At 44.8% G+C, this 27,368-nt stretch overlaps 1 long non-coding RNA gene across 1 annotated transcript; it reads right to left on the bottom strand.

The window, feature by feature from the left end:
• Window positions 1-264: 264 nt before the first annotated feature.
• LOC128076885 (uncharacterized) lies at window positions 265-11,653 on the bottom strand. Its single transcript, XR_008204717.1, has 6 exons — window positions 11,361-11,653; window positions 9,823-9,889; window positions 9,087-9,180; window positions 3,535-3,816; window positions 2,945-2,995; window positions 265-913 (listed from the first exon to the last, which is right to left on the bottom strand). It is a non-coding gene; the product is annotated as an uncharacterized LOC128076885 (long non-coding RNA).
• Window positions 11,654-27,368: the final 15,715 nt, after the last annotated feature.

Below are 27,368 nucleotides of genomic sequence, written 5' to 3'. Positions count from 1 at the left end.
TGCATCCCATCACGTCTCCTTGCGTTCCGCTGCATCCCATTGCATCCCATCATATCCCGTTGCATCCCATTGCATCCCATCGTGTCCCACTGCGTCCCATCAGCTCCCATTACATCCCACCACCACACCCAGCTCCTGCCTGGCCCCAAACTTCCTATTTCCCCCAACCCCGCCATGCCCCAGCATTGCCCAGCCTAGTTGCCTAATTGTTACCGACAGGTAAATCAGAGGTAAAAGAGAGCTAATTAATTTTCCATCCCGGTTTTATTTTACTGTTACTGTTTTGAGAAAATATAACTAAACCCCATTAGTGTTAAGGTAAGACCATGAAACAACATAATATAATGCAAGAAAGACATTTAATAGCGTAGAGGAATGTTAAATTACTAATTAACTCCAAGTTACTGTATAAAAAAGCATAGTAATTTACAGGATTATTGCAATATGCAGCTTAGATTGCCACAAGGGTCAGCTAGGGAGCATTTCGTTCTATTTCTTTCAGTGTGGTGGTTATTGTAAAATTCTTCTCACATTAAAATGTACTGTCCTTACCCACAGTTCATTGCTGCTAATTAGCGGCGGTCGAGATTTCCCTAGCAGTCATTTTTTTTCTCTGTTCAGCTGCCAAATGTTACCAACTGCTCGCGATGCTCCGCGCTGTCCGGCTGCCCGCCCCGCTCCGTGGCACCGCTCCGTGTCGGGTTCAGCACCTGTGCCAGGGAAACACTAATCTAATTATTTGTAGTGCTTTTGTTGCACGGAGGCGGCCGAGCCGAGCGGTTCGTGCTCTCAGCGCACCTCAGGAACGGGCATTTCTTCCTCCTTGCTCCTCGGCGCACCGCTCAAGCACTCGAAACTGGAACCTCTCCAAATATGTCTTTTGTGTGTCTTCAAAAGAGAGTGTTTCCGCATTCTATTTAAGCGAGAAAAGGCGTCTTTTAGTTTTTTACCTAAATATATAAGAAGAATGCCACAACTTTGATTAATAATTGATTAAATAAACCATCCGGACATCAAAGGCAGGAAGAGGAGCTGTTCCACAGAAAGGCTACGCTATCAAATAGCACTTTGTTGTCTTAAACACCGCTCAGATCTGCAGCATTACATGGCACATTCATGTCTGAGGTTATAAACGGCGCTGCTTTCCAAAGGGTTTTTATTATCTTTATTTTAAGGAGAAGAAGAATTCAGATCTTCTTTTATTTTGGTGTGGGGTGTTGCTTTTTTTTTTAATGCTTTTTTTTTTTTTTTTTCCCCAAATTTAACAGTTTGAAAACACAGAGATTTGGATGAAAATCACCCAGCCCCGTCCTTTCCTCTCTCTTTTGTCGGCTTTATGACTAATTTATGTTTAACCTTCTTGAGAATACACTTTCTAAAAAAAAAAAATTCAAAGCAACTTTCACTGGTGCCCAATCCTGGGGCAAAAGGTCTCAAGAGCCCTGAGATGGTTTGGAATTGATGGAGGTGACACGATCTTTTCCACCTCCTCTTCACAGTAGTAAGAGCAATCAGGAAACAACCGCTAATTGCTTCATCAAAATTAAGCTTCTCTATCCTCGTACCAATTATTTCAGCGTCGCTCTTTGGCGTTCCATGCGCCTGCTATCCATGCTCAGAACAAATCAGGCCTCTCGACTGCAGCGTGTTTCCCGGAGTCGCTCAATAAAAGAGGGTTTCAGACGTCAGCTCTCAGCCCTTCTACCTGCTGGCACCTTTCTCTTTGCCTCACCAAAGCCGGCTGAAACGCCGAGCACCTGAACGTACTTGCACTTCATTTACACATGAGAAAGGTTTGTAAAACCTCCGCACGACAAGAGTGAAAAATTCCTTCTGCTGACACGGATAAATCCATTCGGTCGGTGATCAAACCTGTAGCCCAAGGGCAACAAAGAACAAGTGTCAGCCACATTCGCTCTGAAGTTCCACAAAAATACCCCCTGGGAATTCCAATCATGATGCTCTATATCTATATTTATATAAGAGGTAGGAAAAATAACACGTATATATATTGCTCATATCTACATGCATCTACATACGCTCATATACATATATATGAAGGCATTATAAAGGGCAGAGAGAGTGGATTTTGAGGACCTTAACCGGATTAAGAACTTTTAAGCTGTTTTAATTTTTCCTCTGAAATATGATGGCTGGAGTATTTCCAAGCGAAAGGCATTGCTCTCTGCTAAAGATACCTTTTTTCCTCTGTGATCCGTACCTAACACCTATAGTATATATATGTAATATCTATGTGTTGTTTCTCTGTGCTGTGATTTAGGTTACATTCCTTGAATACTTCTTTTTGGTAGCAAAATGCTAAATATCTTAAGAGACTACAAATATATTTCTGTGAGTGATGAAGAGAGCAGGAGATGAAAGAGCAGAGCTGACACAGCCCTGTGTTATTTCCTACATTTTGCTTCTGTTAATGCTCTCCCTCTGTACACTAATTACTAGAGCATCAGCTTCATGCACAGACCTTATTCTTCTGCTAGTACCTTGGAAAAAAAGCAACACAAAAACCAGGAAGTGAGACAGGTATCAGGGGTACAACACGAAGATATTCGGGCGCATGCTGAATATAAACATTATATTTATGTGTCTGTGGGGGGGTTTGAACGCATGTGTGCAGAGAAAGCGACCATTCTCTGCGAGACCCCAACAATTCCTGGATGCAGCTGATAATCTTTGATTATTTTTCCAAAAATGAGATTTTTCATCCCATCTAGCTAGCAGATCGAGCCAATCACAAGCCCATTTCCATACCGGCAAGGTTTCATATTACTTTGAATTATTAAATCCAGCCCACGGTTACCGATACTGTATGTGCTCTTGGAGAGAAAGCACACACACACTCATGCACAAACTTTGCATGAAGATTGAAAAGCGAGGCAGAAGAATAAACAGAGCAGTGGGGAAAAATAAAATATTTAGTACCTACTTTTCATTTATAGGTGGTACAATAGGTCACAGTTCTCCACTATTTCCACACCTAAAAATAAAGCACCTTGAAATGACACAGATCGAGGGGTTCCTGGGATGTAGCAAGCCCATATTTATTTGGTTGGGTTTTTGGATTAATTTTTTTGAATGAATCCCAAGATTGCCCAAAACAACTCTATAGGTGCCATCACCAGGGCAGCGCGAGCCAAAAAACAAGACTCAAGTGCCACTTCCCTTGGGCTCTGCTCCATCTCTGTGCTGCTGGGCCAATGCCAGGAGACCCAGGGCCCTAATGGAAGGGCACAGACATCAGCACCCCTTGGCAGTCAGCGCTGCTCTCGGCGCAGATAACTCCAAAAATAATCAGAGCGATGCTGCACACTGCTCCTGGTCAATTAGATCGAGCGATTGGAGCCTGGGCGCTCGGTAAACAAGCTCAGAAAATGTCCAGGATCAGAATACTTATCTGCTTCTACACATTCAAAATGATTTTCCACTTCCCATATGGAAAAATGATAATGCAGAAAGCGGATGATTGCGAGTTTGCAGTGACTCCAAGCGACTGGCATTGTTATTCATAGCACTCACCGGCTGGGACGGCGGAGCTGCACACCACGAGCCCTCCCCAAAGGCAGCACTGCCTCTGGGATGCAGGAACCTTCCCCAGAGTTGAAGACACCACCTCGTCCATGCAGACCCAATTAGCCAGCAGAGACAAAACCAACTGGAGAAATGGAAACGGCTCATCTTGCAGAGCAAGGACAGGACTCACTGTGCGCTTGCATCCTGTACACGTGTCTCTCCTCTGCTTTCTTGGGAAAACTCACAGCTTCAGCATAAACTCTTGCTCATGGCTGAAACGCACAGTAACTGTACAGAAGACAACAATGGAGATATGTGGTAAGAGTTAAAAACAAGTGAGTGTGGAGGATGGCACAATCCATCATTGGAACAGGTTGCCCAAGGAGGTTATGGATGCCCCATCCCTGCAGGCATTCAAGGCCAGGCTGGATGTGGCTCTGGGCAGCCTGGGCTGCTGGTTGGTGACCTTGCACACAGCAGGGGGTTGGAACTGGATGAGCACTGTGCTCCTTTTCAATCCAGGCCATTCTAGGATTCTATGATTCATCCAGCTTTCAAGAGCCACGGGGATGTGGCACTGAAGGGCACGGTGGGCTGGGGTTGGGCTTGAGGATCCTAGAGGGCTTTCCCAGTCTTCATGGTTCCCCGTTTCTGTGATTCCCACCACATTAGCCCATAGCATGTAGGGATATTTTCACATCCCGGGTTTGTGCCAGAAGCTCCTGCAGTACAGGAAGGGAGCAGGGAAGCTCTGTGGACTGAGCTCCTGGGGGCTGATCTAGAGCAAGGCAGCAATGGGAAATGTGTATTTCACATTTCCTACTGAAGTTCTGCATTCAGGCTGTACTGAGGACTTCAAAACACCAATTTCTGTATTTCTCTCTCAATAGTCTGATTTGTGCCATCTATGGTGCAATTGCTCTGAACTGAATTTGTACGTAAGCTATCAATGGGAGCAAATGGGAGCAGGCAGCCCTTGGGGAACAGGCTGTGTCATCAAGGGAGCCCATTGGGTGCTATGGTAGAACTGCAGGGTTACAAACATTGCGCTAGAAGAAGAAATGCAATTAATTCCCTTTTAAATAAAGAGCCCCTCTCATCTTAGGAGACTTGAAAACAGTGCATCAGAACACCCATTTAATTTGAACATACTCAAATCGTATTCACAAGACTGTAAGTGATTTTTCGCTATCACATGACTGAACTGGGACTCCAAACTCGCATGAATCACAGCCAGAGAAAAGTCTGAAAGGAAACTGATCCCAAATCCCAGCTAACAGCCGGTGCTTTCGGGGAGCTGCGGGGTTTTAATTGCACTGTTGAATCAGAAAACCGAGTGTCTGCTCTGCTGTTACGGCTAATTAATGCACTGACTGCTCTATGCTAGCTCGACCAGGACAACACATTTTGGGGTTGCCTGTTTTTTTGTGTTTCAGCACAGTTACTGACCTTGTGTAATAATTTGGGCGCAGTTCCCCTGCTGATACTGAGATCCTCGCTGTTGCTACCGACTTGATGGAGAACAAAGTTAAAGCCACTGCAGCGCAGCAATCACGGACGCTGCTCAGTTCGTTATCCTGGTCGTTCTCAAGGTCTGTTGGTCATTTCTGTTCCCACTGCTCCTCCAGGAGGAGTTACAGAAGCTCTGAGTAATGCTTTAGAGAGTTTATGATTAGAGCTTCAGTGACCTTTTACCTTGATGCTCTGAGATGCCACACAGTGCTTCCTGCAGACTCTGCTACTTGGTTGTAACCTTTACTATCCCAATTCAAATCAAACTTCCTCTGATTAAAAATTTCTTCTCTATGTAATTAATATCGTCCTCCTTCCTTTCTTCCTCCCTCTCTCATAGAGAATTTAAATAGAAGATTTTTGGATGCGATGCCTCAAAATATGTTTGTTTTTTTTTTGTCATTACTGTCTTCATAAATCATTATTTCTTAATGAACAGCTAGCTCATTCTCCACACTGTTGATATGCCTCAATATTCAGCATCACTGTCAGCACAGATTTGCTGTTCTTCCCAACATTCATTGAAGAGGCACAAATAAAATGTGTTTCAGACTTTTGCTGACTGTCATCCCCATCCTGCTCTCGAAGGTGGCCTTGGGGCACATCTCAGAGGCAGCACGGTCCTTTTTCATTAGATCTCTGATTTTGTATCATGTAAAAGGGAAATTCTGGTACATTTAGCAAACCATGTTGCTCTTTAAAAATGATGAGGAATTGGAGGTGTTTCTCAATGCATGTAGAAGATGATTATCACCTTCTTGAGTAACGTTATCAATATGTCTGAATATCTCTACCTGATGGTACAGAACTAGGCAGGCATTTTTGCTGACACATTAAGAGTTTTAGTGGTTCTATACATAAGTTACCTAACCGCAGCCAAATACTAGGCCTCCCAAAGCAATTCAGGATCTCAGAGAGATATACATGCATTCCCCTGTGACAGCACCCCCTCCTTTCTGGCTAAGCTTTCCCCAGGAAGCCTTGCAAGCACTCAGCACTGCAGCCCTTCCCCCTGTCACTGCCCTTGAGGGAGCACCAGGGACCCAGCAGAACCTGGTTCTGTGTGTCCCAGAGCTGGGCACTGAGAAGACCTTGTTCTTTATTCCTCTGTCTCATGATGCCAGTGACATCCTCTTCACGCTCTGGGATCTTTTTCTTTTTTCTTTTTTTTGCCAAATATGTTTTGCCTTTCATAACACATATAATGGATTTTACCAATTACATTTTAACTCTTCAATCCCCACAGGGAACTTGAACCAAGGTTTTGAAGTTATTCTCCAAAAGAGGAGAGCGGGGAACCAGTTGGATTTTTTACCTTTTTTTTTTTTATTATCTATGATTGGAATTTCCTACAACTCTGCTTTAGAAATCTTCTAAATTTTCAGTAAACCTCCAAATACAGTTTTGTTGGACAAAAATACAACATAACACGAGCCTTTGGGCATGGGTTTGTTCCCCCCCTAACACGAGGTGCTGGGGCAGGTTCTGCTCCTTTTCTCCCCATACAGACACATATTGCATTTTCTGGGTTGTTGCCCACACAGACAAATTTTGTGACTTCCTTCTGCAGAGCTGCAAGAGTAATGAGGAAAAAAAAAAAGAAGAAGGAAAAAAAAAAGGAAGGGAAAGGGAAAAAGAAAAGCTACGGAGAGCCCACACCCCCATCATGGCTCCGTGTGCCCCAGCTGCACATCATACATGCGGAACATTGAACCATCCTCTTAAATATTATGACATGGAGAAAATCACATTGTGCTTTAGCCTATCAACAAAGGAGCAAAGCAATTACAGAGCTAAACACAGTCGAGGAAGACCCAATAAAGAGAAATCCAAGAAAATTTGGTGAAAATTCTTAGGGGGCCTTACAATGTTTAATCATGCTTCAGGCCTAAATTAATATTCTGCTTCTAATTCAAAAGCCTGAACCACAAAGGTACATCTTTTGGGTATTTTTAATAACCGTCGTACAACACTCTGTGAATTAGCAGCTGGTCTGACTGGTATTTTACCTTTTCTTTGCTTACTCAAGTAAAGCAGTTAATATTAGTATAATCATCAAACTAACATTAGCCAGACAGAAGGACAGATTTTTTTTTTTTCTGTACTGTAATGCAGAATTATAAAATAAAATAAAAAACAACAACAAAAAAACACAACGAAACCAAGATTTAGGAATTCCTCTGTGTATTAGTTTAAATAATTTTTTTTTCCCAGGCAGTTTCAATAAACCAAAAGATCTTTGTTGTATTCAGCCATTTTATAAGACAAACAATAGATTAAAGAGCACCCAGGCACACGGGAAGCAGGAAAACCTGCCTCCCGCTGGGTGAGAACAAAGAGCTGAGCACACACTCCTACCCATGGCTGCTGAGTGGCATGAGCAGTGAGGATGGAAGGAAGGCAGTGTGGATGGAAGCAAGCCCATCCTGCTCACTGCAGGCAGAGCGATGCACAACTCACCTGCCAAGTGCAGGTTAGTGGGCCTGCTTCTGAGCTCTAAAACAGACCCAAACTTCTCACTGCCATGCCTCCTCCTTCCAGCCCTGCTATTTTCAAATGTGACATCAGGTCAGATGCTTGGTTTCACATCTGGTTTGTGGAGGAAATGGTCTAACTCAAGTTTTAGCTGGGTTTGGGCAATCATGTGCAGTTGTCAAGGAGAAAGAGGATTTCCTCTAAACGAACAAGAGAGACTGGAAGGAACAAAAATGTTGAACAGAAGCCTTTGCCATTGAGAGTCTCATTGAGAAGTCTCTGCCATGAGATCAAACACTGCTCACAGACAACCCACAGCTGGCCCCACCTGAAGTCTGCAGGTTTCTAATTTGGATACTGACCAGAGACACGGACTTTGGTACATAGTCCCCATTTTCATACAGTTCCTACTTAATAATCCCTTAAAATTACAGCCCAGGGTACCTGAAGCTGTGTCTGCGATAAGCAAGTAGCATAAACACCTGCTTGTGCTGTTCATCCTGTAGCTCTCAAATCCCACTCTGACCATACGCAGCCCCTAGAGCAGAGCAGGTCAACCGCATGCCAAGCTTCACACAGTGCCTGGTATTGTCTTGTTTTTGCTGCAGATAGACAAAAATAACAAATGTATGTAAATACAAAGGCAAGCAGGCAGGATAGGAGAGGAGCCATTCTTTTGAATCTGGGGTTGTATGAATCCCTTATGGGCAGTGTCTCCATTAACACCTGTGTGTACTTGTACCTCTGCAGCTCTCCATGGGTTACACCATTCTATGTTACAAAATGCTCCAACGTATTTTTTCTAGAGGAAAATTCCACAATGCTCCTGACCTCACCATATCCCCAGCAGACATGAGGACCCACACAAGCAGGGGAGGCAATGGGTCTGATGGGAAACAACAGGGTGTAAAACTCTGCACCAGTGACCGTGGCTTGCCAGCAGGTCTCTTGGTGGGGATGTGCTGCTGGTAGCTTCTTTAATATCTTCATGGATTAATGCCCCAGGAAAGCACAGCTTACAATGTGTTTGCACATGGTCTTAGCCAGAGTCTCTTGCTCTATGCTGTGCTGATTCCCTCTGCACTGGACCATCTGCTTCCAGGGAAGACAAAGAAATACCAGGAGCCCCTGCCCACCTGGACTCCAGCAAAGAAGCCCCCTGAGCACTCATCAGCCCTCACCAGAGCAAATCGTCTCGTTTTTCAAGGAAAAAAGTACAGTTCTGCACTTCTTCATTTCTCATAGTTGGTTCAGCACTGCATCCTCTGCCTGTGTTACGAAGCACAGGCAGAGAATGAATGGATGGGAAGAGAAACCCCAGCTAGCAAAGAGCAGGGCCTTGTGCTGGTGTTGGACCAATATCCATAGGAGGGGCTAAAGTGCAAGAGGACATCGGTTTGACAGAGCAGAGATAGGCTTAGCAATGCAAAGGTTGATGAAAAGAGATGGAAATGGCAATGAGAAAATTCAGGAGAGATCTAAAGTGTTACATGTAACATCACAATCAGCCCTTCTGTGCGCCCATGTGTGCAGAGACATTCAGACATCTCAGCCATTGCAGGCTCACTCACCAGTGTTCCCAGTAAAATTAAGGCAGATTTAAAGGAGTGTATCGCTTTGTCACGTTTATTTCGCATCTTCCTGATAATGCTGTAAAAGGGCGACCTGAAAAATCAAGCTTGGTTAAAACAAACTATTAAAATAATGTAAATATGGGGGAGGGAGGGGGAATAGAATTGGGAAAATGGAAGAAAATCTAATGGGGAGTTTAATAAAGAGAGAAAAGCTATTTTATGTCAAGGTAGCAGCTCAGAAAGAGAGCGTACAGGTGCCCTGAGCAGGGCCTGGGGTGCTCCCTGTGAGCGCTGGGATAGCTGAGCCCTGCCACACATCACACACAGGTGCTGCAGGGCAGGAGCCCCATGAGATGGACCAGCGCTCTGATCCAGCATGGCAAATCCTGGGAGTCCCAGTAATATCTGCAGACAACGTAATTTAAGGTGTCCTTTCCATTATTCAAATGCGCATGTTGCTACAGGGTGAGAAGACAGGCAATACGGCGTGGAGCAGAAACAAGAGGACACCGGTGAAATGGAAGGAGAGGGGCTAGCAGTTTGCCTGGCTGTGAGCAGGCAGCACCTGAGGACACTGGATGTGGTACCTGCTCAGCACCAGGCAGGAGGGAACAGGGAAGCTCCTGGTGGGAATCTCCTGGCGCCTTCTGGGATACTGCACGCAAGGAGAGACAAACTGCATGGAACAAAACCATCTCTTCTGGCCCAAAGCATCCCAAGCCAAAGATCTTACCACCTCACTCTGTTTTGCAGCAGTTGGCTCTTCCTCTCACAGCACACAGCAGCTTCCTTGTTCCATTCTGGACAAGTGAACACAGAACCATAGAATCCTTTAAGGTTGGAAAAGACCTCTGAGATCCCCACGTTCAACCCCACCCCCCATGTCCACTGCCTGCATCCCTCAGTGCCACATCCCCACAGCTCTGGGACACCCCCAGGGTTGGTGACCCCCACCTCCTGAGCAGCTGTGCCACTGCCCAACCACTCTTTAAGAAAATTTTTTCCTAATATCCAACCTGAAGCTCCTTTGGCACAACTTGAGGCCATTGCCTCTCATCCTATTGCAGGTTACTTGCATCAAGAATTGCACGAGTATTTAATCTATTCAACATGCAAAAATCAGCTGCATATCTAACATGAATTCTCACATTTACAATATTTGAAAAGCTCACCAGTTCTGCAAAGCCGTTCTCCAGTATGCTGTGATTTCCACATCCCAACAGTTAGGAAATTGGAACGAGTATGTAGAGCATTTCTCCCCTTTCTGCAGTATCCTGACAGCATGATGCTGCCCCAAGTTCCCAAATGAAGCCTATCAGCCCATCCCCAGGCACTCCCTGTTGAATGTCCACAATTCTCTCCTAGTGCTGTTCTGGTGCTCACTGCCCCACTATATCTGATTGTATTAATTATAAATTACACCCCGGGTTACTTCTCTCACACTTTAGCTTCTTTCATGCTCCTGGCATTGCCAACACCTCAAACATTGTGTTGGTATAAACAGTTTGAATTATTTAAAGGGATTCCCAATGTACAATGTTTCTACACTTAGTTTCCTATCTTCAAGCCTTCCTCACTATAATTTAATTTTCTTGTCATTATATAGGAAACAAAAATGTATGGCAGATTGAATCCCCTATGTTCTACAGTGCATTTTCAGACTCACAAGCCTGGCTTGTGTCTATGCGTTCCCCAAGAAGAAGACACGATGCTGTATATGGCTACTTAGATGCACGCACACACATCTTGCAATGCACATACAGCTCATTACAACATACATGATTTCATATTGCACTGGAATACATATGTGAATGCTCATAAAAAACTAAAAAAAATAAAAGAATGATTGGTTACACTTACCAGAAAAGAATGTAAGTAGCAATAGATTACGGTCTATTCTATAGCTTCCATCCAAACACAGCAAGAAAATCTAGAAATAATGCTTTCAAGCACGTTTTGGTCTGCTTTTTACAGCAAGCAATTTAAAAATAAAATAGAGAGAGCCTTTGTAACATTGATAATGTGACTGTTTTCAAGGTGAACTCGTTCCTAGTTTTCATTACGCCCATTAATAGCTGGGCGGCGCGCCAGGAGGCAGGGAGGTGCTGCCAATCGCTGCCATGGGTTTCAGCACTTGGTGAGCTGCTTTGTGAAAATACCCTGGAATGTCTTCCTCCACTCTGTTCCCACAAATCTTGAAACAGAAAACACTTTTCCAAGTGACTTTGGAATCAGCTCTTATGTCTCTATTGCATATTGCTGCATACTCACCACGGCGACCGAGGAAAGCTGACCCCGCCGACTCCCGACCTCATCAAAGGACAGAACTATAAAAAAGAATCTGGTGAGAAGCAGTTTTCGCAGTAATTTCAGCCTAATTTTGCCAACATTACGTTAGAGAAATGAGCTGTAAGGCACGTTTTAATAGCAGAACTATAAATATCTCTGCCTTGGAGGGCGCTTTGCTTTATCTAACAGTGTTATACCTGGGGCAACTCTACTGTTTATCAAGCAAAGAGGCAAATGTTGTAAAGGTGCATCTTGCAACCTGCAAAGCCCATGGCTTTTCAAGCTCTCCTGCTGCTTGTATGCTAGGCAGCAACTCATAGAATCGCAGAACCATAGAACGGCCTGGGTTGAAAAGGAGCACAGTGCTTATCCAGTCCCAACCCCTGCTGTGTGCAGGTCACCAACCAGCAGCCCAGGCTGCCCAGAGCCACATCCAGCCTGGCCTTGAATGCCTGCAGGGATGGGGCATCCACAGCCTCCTTGGGCAACCTGTTCAGGTGTGTCCACAAGTTTGAACTCAGCAACAAGTCATTCCAGTAACAACATGTTTACAGACATTCACGAGCTTCTCCAATCCTCCCACCACGCACACAGCCCCAGCAACAGGAAGGGTTTTCTGAGCCCCTCTGGCCCTGTCCCTTCCGACCCTATGGGGGCTGCAGATGGGATGAACCTGCTGGCATTTGTCATTTGAGGCAGTATTTGTAAAATGTTTCAACCTTGCATATAATGCATAACGGTATTAAGTAGAATATCTAAAGTACTTAAACTAATTATGCCTATTTTGTAAGATTAATTATAATTAATAATTTAACATATTTTATCATTTAAGTCAGTATCCGTTCTGATCTTTAACTTTAGAGAGCACACTGTATACGTACCACATAATTAGGGCTTATGTATCACATAATTAGGGCTAAATACTAGGAAATCAGGCTAATTAGACCAAATCAAACTGAATTATTTAAGCTTTTTTTTTTTTTTAGATGTAGAATATTTAGTAATTAAATACTGATTTCATTTTCTTGTACTCACGCATCTCACTTGTCCCTCGGCCGCCTGCTATAATGAAGCATTATAAAAGTGTTTGTCACGGAAGCACAGGACTGGGGGCTCCAGCAAACAGCTGGGGGGGGCTGGAGTGCACACAGCAGTGCAGACATCCAGAGCTTTGCCCCTGCCCCATGCCCTTCTTTGGCCTCTTTGCCCACAGCAGCACCCTCACCGGCTGCTGGCCACGCACCCAAGAGCACCATTAGTGGCCATGGCTCTGGTAGGAAGCGTTCTGAACAGGGGCTGTTGGCAATACCACATGTAATAAGGTCTTTCAAACAGAGCACGTTGCTGCCAAAAGAAGAAAAAAGCATAAAGAACAAGTGAACAATAACAGGACTGTACACAAAAAGAAAGGACCGGCCCTAAAACGGTCGCAGCAAATTTGTCGTTCATTTCTCATATACATTTACAGCTATAAAAACTTCTCATTTTCTGTGGAGATTAATTCATTTCATTAGAATTCATCCAAAAAGACAATAAAGCCTGGTTATGGTTTATCATCCTTCTAGGGCAGATGATCTAAACGGAGTACTTCTTGTACTGAGCCACTGGTGAGCGCTGCGTGCAGCCCAAACCCACAGGTGTGGGAGTAACGTTGCCTGGTTATACGCTGGCACCAAACTCAGAGGATCACCTCCTAAATGATCTTGTGGCTGGCCTTCAATCAGAGCAAATCACAGAATGGCCTGATTTGAAAAGGACCAAAATCCTCATCTAGTTTCAACCCCCCCCTGAGAAGTTTGGCTAAAGGCTGGGGGCAAAAAGAGCATCACTTTCTAATGGTGTATTTCTCAGTTTACCAACTATGGAACAGGCTTGAATAGAAAATACATTGATGGGTGGCAAATCCAGGAAAGCTGAATGCAGCAGTGGGCACAGGGCCGGGTGGCACCACTGTGCTCACCTCCCACTCAGCTCCAGGTGTGCATATTCCAAGATTAACACCCCAGCAGTGCAAGCAGCTAGAAATATTCTTTATATCAAGGGTAAATGTTAAAGGAATCCATATAAGATCAAAGGGCCAGGAAATTGAAAACAATCCTACACCAAGTAGTCGGGGTCCCTCTATCCGAGCAGCGTTTGCTTCTGCTGCCTTATCCAGCGCTCAGAGGAGTCAATAAAAGGAATCCCATGGACTTCCAGGGGCTTAGGCGTGGAGTTTCCTTGTGTTTTGTTCTGAAAAATCAGTGTTCTTCCTGTTTAAAGTGCTTAGGGGCTAGATTTGCACACTGGCTTTTTTGAGTGTCGCTGCTTGAATCAAAATAAAACGGCCTTTGGGTGTTTTTTAAAAGCTCACTGTGGCAAATGTGCAGGAGTGTGAGGAAGGCAGAGGTGTGGCAGAACCAAAGGAGCAGGCATTGGAGCTGAGACAGCCCGTGTCATGAAACAACTGAAGTAAAACATTGCTGAGGATGCTGGGTGGTGGCATTCCCTGGGGAAGGGAGAAAATACAAATTTAGCTCTGAACACAGACCCACAACACCTGGCACAGCTGCACCAGCACTCAACAGGATTGCTACCACCTCCATTCATTGGCACCCAGCATCACGTGCTGCCTGCTCTACCCATCAGCACTTGGCACTACAATAGAACATAGAATGGTTGGGTTGGAAGGGACATTAAAAACCATAGAACCATGGAATGATTGGGTTGGAACGGACATTAAAGACCACAGAACCATGGATTTGTTGGGTTGGAAGGGACCCCAAAGCCCCCCACCCCTACCTCTGCTCTGGGCTGGCTGCCCCCCACCATCTCAGGCTACCCTGGGCTTGTCCATGGAGTCGGACACATCCAGGGATGAGGCACCCACAGCTCCAGGCAGCAGTGCCAGGGCCTCACTCCTCCCTAATACATCTAATCTAATGTAATCTTACATGCCACCTCCTCCATCTGCTAACATGGGTTGAGTTCCACGTGGAGCTCACAGCCACAGCTGCCCATGTGCCCACAGACCACAGCAGGGCCCAGCTCCAGGCACATTGAGCTATGGGGTTTCTCAGGATGTGCTCAGCTTTTTTTTTTATGTCTTTTAGGCTCTTTGTTGAAGAGATGCAACATCAGTGAACCCTTAATGATTTCCTTTGTGAACAGCACAGGTTCTGCAAAGCAGAGGGTCCCAAGCAGCATCAGTGATGGCATGGAGCAATGAGTGCTGCTTATGGCCCAGGTGGAAGAGCTGAAGTCAGGGAGAAAGGTTTGTTCTGACCTTGCCTCTCAGCATTTCTATTTCCCATCCACACAGAGTCCAGGTTTAATTTGCTCTTGCAGAAGGGTTCCTGCTCTCCTCTGTATTCTCTGGATTGATGTGGAAGCACAGCTCTCTGTTCGGGCAGCAAAATGCAAAGAATGAATGGAGCTCAGAATACAAATAAACTATTAATAAACATTGATTTTGTGGGTTTATGCTTTTTTCTTAGCCCTTTAGCAATATCTGCAGTGTGAAATTCATGAAATTAAGCTATTTTGATTTTTTAATACTGGGCTTTCTAATCACTATTTTATTGGTAATTTATTACACATTTCAAATTGGCCTGGAGATATCCCCTGGCAGGATCAGCTGCACAGAATTAAAACAAAATGTCAATTTTCACTTACTCATATGAAAGGAAGGAGGGTGGGTTTTCTTTCTTTTCTTCCTGTTTTTGTGGTCACTTTTTAAACACCCTTTTTGACAGAGATCTATGCAAAAGTGTACAGTTCCAGCTCAGAAAAGGGTAATTTAGCAAATCTCAAGCCTAGGAGAAGAGGAGGATCTCCTGGAAACTGCAATGCACAGTGGGTGGCATTTTTGGCCATTAGGTTAATTAGATAAATCCATAACTGACACGGCAACACCCTCAGCGCACACACCGCCAACTCAACGCGATTTAACCAAGCGTCCCCCAGCAAAGGCAGCCCAAAGACACGCAACATGTTGGCACAACTTTTCACCCCTAATGAAACAGAGCCCTTCCCAACAGCTCAGGAAATACAGGGCACGTTTTTGGATGCGCAGCATCTCATCATCCCACAGCGGCAGCGGCGCTCCGGCTTCGCGAGCAGCATCGCCACAAAGAATAATTTAACGCCCATTAATAAAGGAATTTTCAGAGGAGCTCGAGCTCAAATTATATCAATCTTCCACTGTTCCAAAATAAACGCATCAGGTGGCATTTAAATGCAGGTGGCTAACCATTTTATCAGTGCACATATTTAAGCTATTAGAAATTTAATTAGAAAAATTAAATTAAACACACTTAATGCAGATTCTAATTCTAGCGACACTGTCCTTATCATTATGCCATTTTTATAGCAAATTATAAAGTATGTCTAAATTGTACAGGTTTGTTTCTGACTGATAGCTGAACTCAGATAATTAAGTTGTTAACCATGTACTTCAGTGGTCAACATGGTTATATATCTTTGTCTTATCGCTTCCCCTCCTCCTTGTTTCCACAGATCTCAGGGGAAGCAGATGAATGGCACTTGACACTACCCACCTACACAGCGACTGATTAGACGCAGCCCTGTGCCACAGGTACACTCAATTATGGGCTTTTCTGAGACTCAAGCGTTTCCTGACGCCGAAAGAGCTGAAACTGTTTATTCGATGCATTTTGCAGCCGGGGAAAGCCGTGCTGAATTGGACTTTACGCCCGCAGTGTATTTTACCACCTTGGAGCCTCCAAGCAGAGCTGTGCAAAGGGATTTATTGCATCCGGGCAGAAATGAATAAATCCCCTCTACCAAGTCAAGCAAACTGCAGCAGAGAAGGGCAGCACGTCCCGGGGACAGGGATGGGGATGGGGACAGCACGACGTGCCTGCAGGGAGACACGAGTGCAGGCAATCTAGCAGTGGGTTGGACCAACACATATCAAAATACAGACACTAGAAATGCAGGCAATCTACCAAGGGGTCGGACCAATAAATGCCAAAATATAGACACAGATGAATAAGTAACAGAAAATCCGACTGCAATTCCCCTTGCAAAGCAATCGATATTCATATAATTCAAATGCTGCCCAGCAGAAACCCAGCATTGGTTTTCTAAGATTGGAAAATACTTCTGGCATATTAGAAAGGAGAAGAAATTGAGATAGTTCAAATGCTTCAGCTAGATGCACGTATGTGTAGTTTGGGAAGTACAAGCTTTCCCTTGACGCTAACAGAAATGGTACTGTTCTTGTAATTTTTGGGTATCATAGAATCACAGGTCCTGCTATCCTGTTTGCCAGGATCCATCCTGTTTGCTATCCACCGTCGCAGGAGATGAATTACATTACTTCTTATCCTAACCTGGTTGGGGCAGCTCCCCTCGTCCCACCCAGCTGGGCCCCGCTGGATGGTACTGTTTCAACATTAGATGCAATGCAAACACGTGGAAGATGCACAGAACCTTAACTAAGCATCTGACTTTGCCTACGGCCCCTACAGCGACTATTATGAACGCGAGAGCTGGGTAATGACACCAGACTTTTCTATCAGGCAGTTGCAGTAATTTCTTCTTCCATTTAACGTGGCTCTGTGCTGAGCACCACCCACACTGAGCGTTGGCACGGCGGCTTCGGAAGGGCTGAGGACCTAATGGAGTTCCACTTCATTGCTCCTAAGTGATTACAAACTAAATATCCTCCATTCAGAAGAGGAATATGTGTTTCTTCCCATTTGCACTTGAGAGAGTAACAAACGGGGTTATATTTGCAATATGTCAACAATAAAGGCTTTGACACTGCAACTTGGTTACACAAGGTGCTCTGTATGTTATTTGGGGTTGGGTCTTTGGTTTGGGGGGGGGGGTTATTTTTAGCTCCCTTTGCAGAAAATGTGGTAGAGGGGGAAAAAAAGAAGAAAAAAAAGGTTATTAATGAATTCAATAGGGTCTAGTGGCTTTCTTTTAAACTTCTGAACACAGGAAACATTTCAAAAGATGCTCCTGAAAGGAAAAGGAAGCTCTTCTGCCTGGTGGGGGGCAGCAGCCCTTCCCTAGAGACCTCTCCCAGAGAGCAAAAACACACACATACATATAGGCCAGGCAAGTAGGATTAAAGAAAATCCTTTCCACAATGCATTTTGCTGCTTTTGCTTCTACGTGATCAGACTGATTTCAACCACACTTTCTAAAAAATATGTAATTATTAGCATATAAATTTAACACCTAGCTCTGCTGTAGTGACTATGTGTCTTTCATTATTTCCTTTACTTATTTAACATTGGTAATTATTTGCCTGAAATTACTGTTTTCTGTTTTTTTTTTTAATTGTATTTTTGTTATTGAATCTTATTTATTGCTCAAAATCTTACTTATTGCTTAAAATACCTTTATCTTTCAGATCCCTGCAGACTTTCATTTTTAGTATACTTAAAATAATTACAGAGGAGATTGAAAATACATGTCCGAATCAATTTTTTGATCCTTTGCTCTTGAGTATTTAAGCACACAAGCCTTCTCTTTCTCAGTTTAGGGGAGAGCAGTGAATGTAGGACGTATCATGGTCTGCTGTGAGTGGTCTGCAGTCTCCAGGCTCAGCAGCACTCTCAAGCTGGATATCAGGAAACACTTCTTCACAGAAAGGGTGGTTAAGCACTGCAATGGGCTCCCCAGGGAGGTGGTTGAGTCACCATCCCTGGATGTGTTTAAGAACCATTTGGATGTGGTGCTCAGGGACATGATTTAGCGGAGGGTTGCTAAAGTTAGGGTAGAATGGCTAGGTTGTAGTTGGACTCAATGAAGGTCTTTTCCAACCTCAGTCATTTTATGATTCTATTCTACAATTGCTTTGGTGAAAATGTTGTATCTTGCCTAATTATGAGCTTCTAGGAACACAAACTCTGTTGGCCTACCATAGGGATGCGCTGGGCACACTCGGACAGCCCTGCTGCTGGTGTGGCACAGCAAAAACAGGAGGAAGCTCAACTGGGAACTGCAGAGAAGACTTCTGGCAATTGCTTAAACAGTGCCACACTTCTTTGCTGAGAACGCTTTAGGTAGCTGCTATGTATTTAGAGGTTTGAATTCGAGATAATAAAGCTTAAGTTAATGAGCCTTGAAGGAAACCGTGCACGGAAGTGTGACGCTGGAGCTGGGATGCCTTCAGACCAGGACCACCTGAGCACAGCTGGGGGCCTCAGTCCACACCCCCATGGCAATGAGAAGCACCAGATGGGCTGTGAGCCCCTTGAGATGCTCCTGGGCTGGGGCATGAGGCCACACAGGGCTTCCTGCAGGCTGAGATTGTGGAATCACAAGGTCATAGAACTATTGGACACCTTGAGTTGGAAGAGACCCATAAGGATCACAGAGTCCAACTCCTGGCTCTACACAGGACCACTCACAAATCAGATCAGAGATCCTGGAGACCACCAAAACTCGGAGATCCCAAAGACCACAGCAGGAGTAAAGCCAGCTGGCAGGGAGAAAAGGAAGCCGCACGGGCAGCACTCACATCTACTGTGCTGAGCCTGCGGAGCAATGCTGGTAACTTCCTTCCTTACTAGTGGCAGCAGTAGTACTATTCTATCAGTATAAAAGCCTCTAGGAATGTCTGAAAAAATATCATTTAATGTTAGGAACAGAAATGTTAGTAGAAAAGCCTGGGGAAAGTGGATTCTTTTTTTCCTAGAAGCCAAAGTTTGAGGGGGAGAAAATAATGGCTGTTATCGATAGTGTGTGAATTTATTTAGGAAGATAAAAGGAAAGCTTGTGTGTGAGCAGAAAGGGAACAAAAGAGACTGAGAAGGAAAGTGAGAGCAGAACAGAGAAAAGATGGGAGAATGAAAATAGAGAGGAAATTTCAAAGGAAATCTGGGAGTCAAACTACTCTTGCGGAAACATGAGAGTTGTGAAAACAAAAGCAGTTGTTCTGCAATTCCTAGGATTGTTTTCCCCTATTGGAATTACTGTAAAGTCCATTTCTTACCTTCCTTCAGCGATGTCAGTGCAGATGATGCACTGTTACAGGTGAGACCCAGCACAACTGAACTCCCCACTGCAGCCGCAGCCCCTGCAGGACCTCCTGGACACACAGACATCACGGACACCTGAAGGCCTTCCACGTACAGTTGCTGCAAACACCTTTCCCAACACAGAGTCGTCCTGACCTTCCAGTGAAAATGCCCTGTTTTGACAAACACAACCTAAACTGAACGGCACGCGTTTCCAGCATCACGCCCCACGCACTCCAGACTTGGAAATGAAGCGTTCCATCATGACAAGCCTGCTGTGTGACCTGGGAGGTGGCCAGGGCCATTTTTAGAGCTTGCCTTTTGAAAATTAAGCAATTTGCTGCTACAGAAAGCCCCATATAGAGTCCACAACCATCACTAAACACCACTATTTGAAAACTTCCCTAAAACAACAGCAGGAGGTTTTTCTCCTTCCATCACCTAAACCACGAGGATTTCTGAAGTATTTCTCTTTACAATACGTCACCCAGTTTTGCTAAAAGTTTTATAAACTCTCCTGTTTTCAAACGTTAAGCATTTTATTTTCATACCAGCAGGAAAAAGTAATTTGGGCAGCACGGGGAGGTGAGGTGACAGCACTACCTGGCCACACACTCACAGTCACAGTTTACACTGCACTTACTGATACTGCATAGCCCTGGTGCTTACCAGCAAGCACTGTCCTGAGGAGAAACCTGCTTAATGATGTAAGAGGCCAGACAATGGACATATGTCAATATTTGCCTTTCATTCCCCAAGCAGCACACCTCTGCTATCCAACTGCACAACAAGTTGCTAAAGTTTCCAGGAGATGAGACAATGAGCAGAGGATTTTCTGTGAATTTGCCCTTTCCTTTTAGAAAAACAACTGCAGAGCTAAGAAATCTAGAGGAGTGCTTTTTCCTTTCCTTTTCCAGGAAAGGAAATTCTGCAAAATTCTTGCTGCAGAATTATTTGATTTTTGATAGGCTTTAAGACGCTGTACTGAAAGCAATGCCCAAAATGTTATCCTGGCATATCCTGAAGTCTAAGTGAATAGAAATGAGGACGACAGGCAGACCTGCCATTCTGATAAACCTGAGAAGGCCACACAATCCTAAACAAGGGAAAGCCGCAGGAACAGAGAGAGAGAAGCCCCAAGATGCACACTAACTGCTAATTATACAACGCGTTTACGATCGCTAATAAACAGAATCACTGCTGCACAGTCTTGTGGTCTCTGCTATATCACTACAGAGGGCAGCAACAGACAACAGAGATCTTTAGCATTCAAGGAAGCGTTAAACATCTCTGGTAAACAGGGAGCTGTGTCCTGTGGCACTCCAGGAGTGCACTCAAGGAGCCTCGCTGCTGCCCTGGGTGCCAGGGAAGCCAGGGCTGCTTCACAAGTTCAGGCCATTTTCTTCGGTCCATATATCAAGCCAAGGGAGTAAAAATTAACCATAAACCATGAGTCATAATATAGGAGCTGGACCATATGGTGGCAAGAGCGATTTGTTTCACATTTCCTTTCCATTTTACACTCAAAACCATTCGCTTTGGGCTTTGTGACATCGCCTGCTAGATGCACGAACAATTGCCTGATGGCTGCATCCTCTGCAGCCCCCGGGTTGGGAAGGGCCACTGCAGACATTCGGTGTGAAGGCACAAAGTATGGATCCGATGAAACTTCCCCAGATGAATACATTCAAAGGACTTGCTCTATAGTTTTGTTTCAGCAGCAAAACGTGGCTGGAGGATGGGGGGAGCGGGCACAGCTACTTGCAGTGGTCACATCTTCCTCGGGCTCCTGCAGCAAAGGAGGGCAGCAAAGGTCTTGTGATCGAAAGGGAGGAAAATGACTGACAACACAGAGCCAGTTCAAAGGAACCGATGGAATAATTAGTTCCAAAAAGAGTAAAAAGACTGAAGAATTCATGATGTCATAAAAAGCAGAGCTACTTAAATTGGATTAGAAAATAAAAATGACACGAACATTGTAAATATTCACAGATCACATCATTGACGTGTAATGTGCCGTTAAATGATGTCAAATTAAAGGGGAAATTACATGTGTAAGAACTAGGAAGAATAAAGGGAAGACATTTTAAAGATGCACAGTCCTTCAAGTGAAAATCCCTATCGTATATCAGGGCTGATCACTGCATGGATGAGGAAACTATGAGAGAAGAATAAAATAAAGTATGGGAAAGAAAACACAGGGTAAAAACATCTCAATTTAAACGCTGCAGGGAAAGGCTGTTAACTCCACAGCCAGCACAGCTCCTCCTCGGTGCTTTGCCAGGCTGCTCCTCACCAAGGAGATGCCCTGAGCCACGTGATTCCATTGCTTAAACCCCACTGAAATTGAGCCTAAAGTATTACATGAATCCCAGAAGTTGCATGTGCTCACGTGGGAGGTGTGGGAAAAAGGATTTTGCTTTCAAATCAAATGGAATTTTCTAAATTGCGCCGCAATTAATGCAGTGTTGCATGAGGGAATGGGGATGGGAAGATGGCACTTCCCAATCCACCATGTTCCCTCAATGGTACCTCAGAGCCCTCAGCCACGGTGAGATATCATCGTGTCTGTGGCAGATAGCGATGTTCATAGAATCAGGGAATCATTAAGGTTGGAACAGACCTCTCAGATCCACGAGTCCAACCCCAACCCATCCCACCACACACACTGTGTCTCAGTGCTACACCTACCCTTGTGGCAAATAATTTACCTACACTGCACCTTCTCAAACAGTCTTTAAAAGATCCTCTGAACTGCTTTCCCTTCCCTCCACGTGCTGTCTGAATCCCGCGCTCCGCAGATGGCATTTAAAGCTCCTGAAAATACCCACATCATAAAGGGTAGAAGATGCTCTGCACACACACACATATGCACATGTATTTTTTTCTTCCCTCCAGGTCCTTCCCCATCTCTGCAAGGCGCTGGAAACGCACAGCACACGAGCAGGAACTCGAGACTATCGGTGCTATCTGGTTCCTCCGCCTGCTGATAAGGCATCCTGATGTGCACACTGTGATAACGAGCCCGCCCCGCTCCCCGCAGCGCTGCCCAGCGCCCCATCCCTGCTGCCCTGGGCTGTCCTCGCAGCAAACCATCGCTGAGTGCATTTCAGCCCATCCCAACCCACGCAGGAGCTGCTTTGCCCCGATCCTGGCACGCAGGCACGCTCGTATCCACACTGCTGGGGCTGCTCAGCGGGCAGCGGGATCGCTCACTCTGTAATTACCCACATTTGCACCGAGCTAAGACATAAAGGTTAACACCTGTACTGCTATAAAAATGTCACGCGGTCTTTAATGATCAAGACGTCAGTTTGGTCTTATAGCCAAAAGATGTATATTTACGTTGTGGTGACTCATGCAAACATATATATTCACGGGGAAATATAAAGAATAGAGGACAGAATATTCTTACATTCCACTGTGAGGGAAGCAGTGCTGCATTTGCTCTTCAAAGAGCCCAGGGATGTCTGTGAGCACACCAGGGCATTGCAGCCCTCCTGCCCAGCCCACGCTGCTGTTTGCACAGCCGGGTGTGCACACATACCTGCTACATGTGTGCCCCGAATATCTATCATGCATATGTTAACTATGCTCAGAGGTATGTGAATAAATACAGTGGGATGGCTTTGTCCTTAAACTCAGCAGCACGGCCCCGAATCGAAGAGAATAACTGCAGACAAAACCACAGTTTGCTGTAGAGTGCTGTTCACTGTACTGCTGCTTGGTGAAGGAAAATGTCGCGTCTCATGGCCCCTTTTCTGTCCTCTTCCTTTCGTGTGAGGGACCAGAAGCAAACCGCCAGCCTGCCCCTGCCCTTCCCACTCCCCAGAGGATGTGGAGGTTATGCCTTTTTTTAAAAAGCACATTTTAAAACATAAAGAGCAAGGAAAGCTAGCAGAAAAGCAGAATCTGCTCCGCAACACCTGGTGGTCGTCTCTGTTTCATCCAGAGGGTCACGGCTAGGACATGCATTCAAACAACCAAAGGGAAGACAAAAGGGGCACTTTTACATTTTACTATTGCAACTGTATATAAGAAAAAACAAGAGTTCTGGACAGCAGTGTGCTCTCTTGAATGTCTTTACCCAACCAGCTCCTATTTTGGCCCAGAGCTGCCGTCACCCAAGCCCTGCAGTTGCTCCATTACCTGCAGGTCGCCGGTCCCATTCCGGGTGGGGAGGGGCAGTGTGTCCATGGGCTGCCTGGGGATGCTCCTGCTCCACACTGCCGTGGGGTTGTGAGACCCAGCCGATGCTCCGCAGCTCCCAACCAAAGTGCAGCTGTCTGAGCCCAGGAGCAACGGAAAGGACTCCGAGGTCTTTATTTGCTCAATGGCATTTCCATCCTGCTGACTGCATGCACATTGTCTCTCAAACAATTAAAAAAATTAGACATGAGAGAAGAGAGTCATTCTTTAGCTCGAGATTTCTCTTCTCTTTCTTTCTCCTTTTTTTTTTCTTCCTTTTGGCTGAGTTTTATAATGTCATAAGTATATGCATGAAATGAGATTACCCAAACAAAGCATTTATCGGGGAGAACTTTGCTCACGTGCCCTGAAATGTCTCGGAAAGAAACTTCAACACAGAAGTAGATCCGTGAGGGATGCAATATATCACAAGGCCTCAGCAAAAACAGAGCACAGCTAAATAACTTGGAAATATTATACTCCTAATGGCATTGCAGAGTCAATCAATTTAAATGTAATAAAGAAGAAGACAGACAATGAATAGAAAGTTCAAGGACTTTTCACCTCGGGCTTTGCTATGGCTGGAAGTCAACCACCCAAAGGCTGCAGCAGTCTGTGCATCCTCCAAGTCAGCTCCAGGGTTAAGAATCAAAAGTGGGCACAAAGGGCCCCTTCGATTTCAGGGAGTATTGCTCCAAAATATGGGCATACGCCTAGGAAAAGCAACTCGATTTAGAACACTTCTAATGTAAGGATAAATTTTCACTACATAATCTTACCAGGAGATACTGCAACTTATCTCTTCATGCTTTGGCTTATCACCCTTATCGTGGTTAACTTATCACAGAACATCACAGGCGGGACTGGGCAAACAGCTGCACTGATTTTCCTCTATGCTTCTGCTAGTATTTAAAGGCTAATACGCCGTGACCATTGTGCATGTAATTTCTAGACTGGTTCTTTTTACAACATTTATTTCCCCAACTTTTGCTTATTCCATCACCGCACAGCAACAATACAGAATATAAGCTAACGTTTACCACCAGACTTGATTTTGAACATGAAATAGTGGAAACCATTAAATGTTTTAAACGTAGGTGTTGATTTGCATACGCACACCGTTTATACTGAAGCCTTCACCGGGACATCACAGAGCACAGGCTTTCTATGGAAATGATGTTGTTTGCTGCCTTCGCTACGAATGTAGAGCGAACCGCAGATTGCAATTGGGATTCAGTGCAAGATGAAGCTTGGAAGCGTGAGGTGGAAAAACTGCATCTCATTTCTCCTTGCCAGGTGGTAAGGAGCTGGCTTAGGATTCCGTAAAGTCTCAGACTTTGTCCCCATTTCAGCCTTTGGAAGAGAAAACTGAACTTTGGTCTTGCTCCAAGAGCTCACGGGAAACAAGAGGCAGGTTTTTGGGATGCATGAGACTGTGCGTAGGAGCATGGGAAAGGCCAAAGAGCTGAACGTGATCGTGGTGTGTGATGACACAAGGGAGAAAACGTGAAGAGCAATATTTGGGCAAAAGAAAAGGCTAACAGCAGTTAGTGATTTGCTGTCCTTGCTTTTACAGCAAATTTTACAAAAATGAAATACACAAATGTGAATTTGGAAAGCTTCACAGTGGGGTGATGGTCTTTTCCATCAAGATCTAAACCTCATTATCTCTGTAGGTGGATCATCCAAAGTCCAGGAGCTGGGAAGAAAGCAGCTAGCAGTTTCATTGGGCAGAGCAGTGACCTTCCAGTCTCTCACAGCAACCTCTTCCGTCACCTAAACTCCAAAGTGCTCACCCTGGTGAGACTATGGTTGTGGAGGTAGGCATACCAAGCAAGATGCAGCTAAAAGAGGCAGCAAATAAACCTTTGGAACTTTAGCATCCCGAGCAATTTCTGGTTTTGAAAATTATGTAATTATCACATAAACTGCCAACATCCTTGCAAGTGCGCAGTGACATCATTAATATTCTCAACAAGGAAAGTACACTGATGTCACACTGAAGCACTAATATCACTGTGCAGAATGATTCAGCATACAGTTTAAAATACGCAGAGTATTTTTGTTTATCAAAGCACAGCACAGGAATCATTTACTGGCATTGTACCCATGATTTGCTCTGGGCCTTGGGTGTCCAACCTTTCAGCTTTCTGGACCTCATAGAGTGAAGGTGAATTGCCTTGAGCCACACAATGAGATACACAACACAGGTGATGTATATAAGTAACAAAACTTTTATTTATGTGTGTGTATAATTAAAACATAAAAAAGAGGACAACCAAAACTTAGAACTAGTGGGCTGGACACAAACGAAGCCACTCTAGCCCCTGAACTTAGGGGAACAGAGATGCTCCTGCTGAATATGAGACCATGCATCCAAAACCTCTCTCTTTTCCTAGCACACAGCTTATTCCCAAACTGCAATAGTATGCTCACACTACACTCCTACTGTACTCACACTGTGCCTTGCTCACAGCATCCTGGGGTTTATTGTTTTACAAGAGCAATCGACATGGAGCCGATGTCACCGTGCCGGTCATCAGAGCAGTGCTCTTTGCAACAGAAGAGAATTAGACCAGATGCACCTTGCTTGCTTCTGCAGTGCCAACTCAATAGTGCTGCTTAATATATAGGCAGATAACAACACATTGGTAGCCCGACTATTAAATTGAAGCCAGATATTATCAAATTAAACCGCTAACTGGTAGGTCAGTGGCTAAGTAGCCCACGTTCCTTTCAGTGCCAGATTCTTTATGCTAGATTTAACCAGTGATGCCCAATAACGAAAAGCTGCTCCCATCGCTGAGGACCAGCAGCGGGGAGGGGCCGACATCTGCTGCCTTCTGAAGTTTGTCTGAGCCCGAGAGAGCCCGGCTACAAACAAAGGCTGCAACAGGAGCCGGGTGTTGACTCTCTGCATCACGTGTCGCATATTAAATGATTCATCAAATGCTGTGTCACAACCTGTACAAAGACTTAAAAAATGGATCCTTCCTCATTTCATCTGACTTTAGCAGCAAGGGCCATCTGCATAAACCTCATCTTCCTCGAACAACCTTTCTTTTCTTAAATGCACCCCTTGTAACGCAAACATTCCACCCAAATTGTTATTAGAGCAAGCAGCAGCCACTGAATTTGGGTGAATGGGGCACCAGCACCATCGGGCAGCTTGGGGCAGGCTGGTGGTGCTCTGCCGTCAGCTCTCCCTGCACGTTATGGTAAAATTTATACAGAACATTTTGGAAAACTAAATAGATGAGTAAATAATTTCACTGGCAAAGTGTTATTGTAACCTGCCTTGTATGCTCCTTGTAAAGTACTGTAAATTATGATTTTAAATTATGATGTTAGATTAGGTTTTCTGCAGCTTAATATATTGTAATATAATATAATTGCTAAATGCAAATGAGATACTATACAGCTTTCCCATAGAGTTGTTCATGAAAGCCAAGCGTTTTACATATTACAGTGAAGTGCATGTTATTAAGAAACAAATTATAATGGAGCTTAATTTAGTTGGGAGACGCGATACCTTGCCGTGCTGGCAGTGCAGGGAGGTTTCTCCCTTTGCTGTTACCCCACCAGTGTGCAGTGCAGCTCGAGGAGCACAGCACTGAAGGACCCGGCAGTTGCGCCGCACCTTCCTGGCCGCGCATGGAGCTGGTTGCTTGCGAGTCAAGCAATGCTATCAAGTCATCAACGTGGCTTCAAACGCACTCTGTGATCATGACTGACAAATGCTCTTTTCAAAATAACAAACGCGGAGCCGGTTAGCATTCAAACAACGCGCGCACGGAGCAAAGTTTGGGCAGAAGGCACA

Source organism: Tympanuchus pallidicinctus, unplaced genomic scaffold, assembly GCF_026119805.1.
Source record: "Tympanuchus pallidicinctus isolate F22 unplaced genomic scaffold, pur_lepc_1.0 scaffold15, whole genome shotgun sequence".
Classification (NCBI taxonomy): Eukaryota; Metazoa; Chordata; class Aves; order Galliformes; family Phasianidae; genus Tympanuchus; species Tympanuchus pallidicinctus.
The sequence above is the reverse complement of the archived record's forward strand: the minus strand, read 5'-3'. Positions and strand labels throughout refer to the sequence as shown.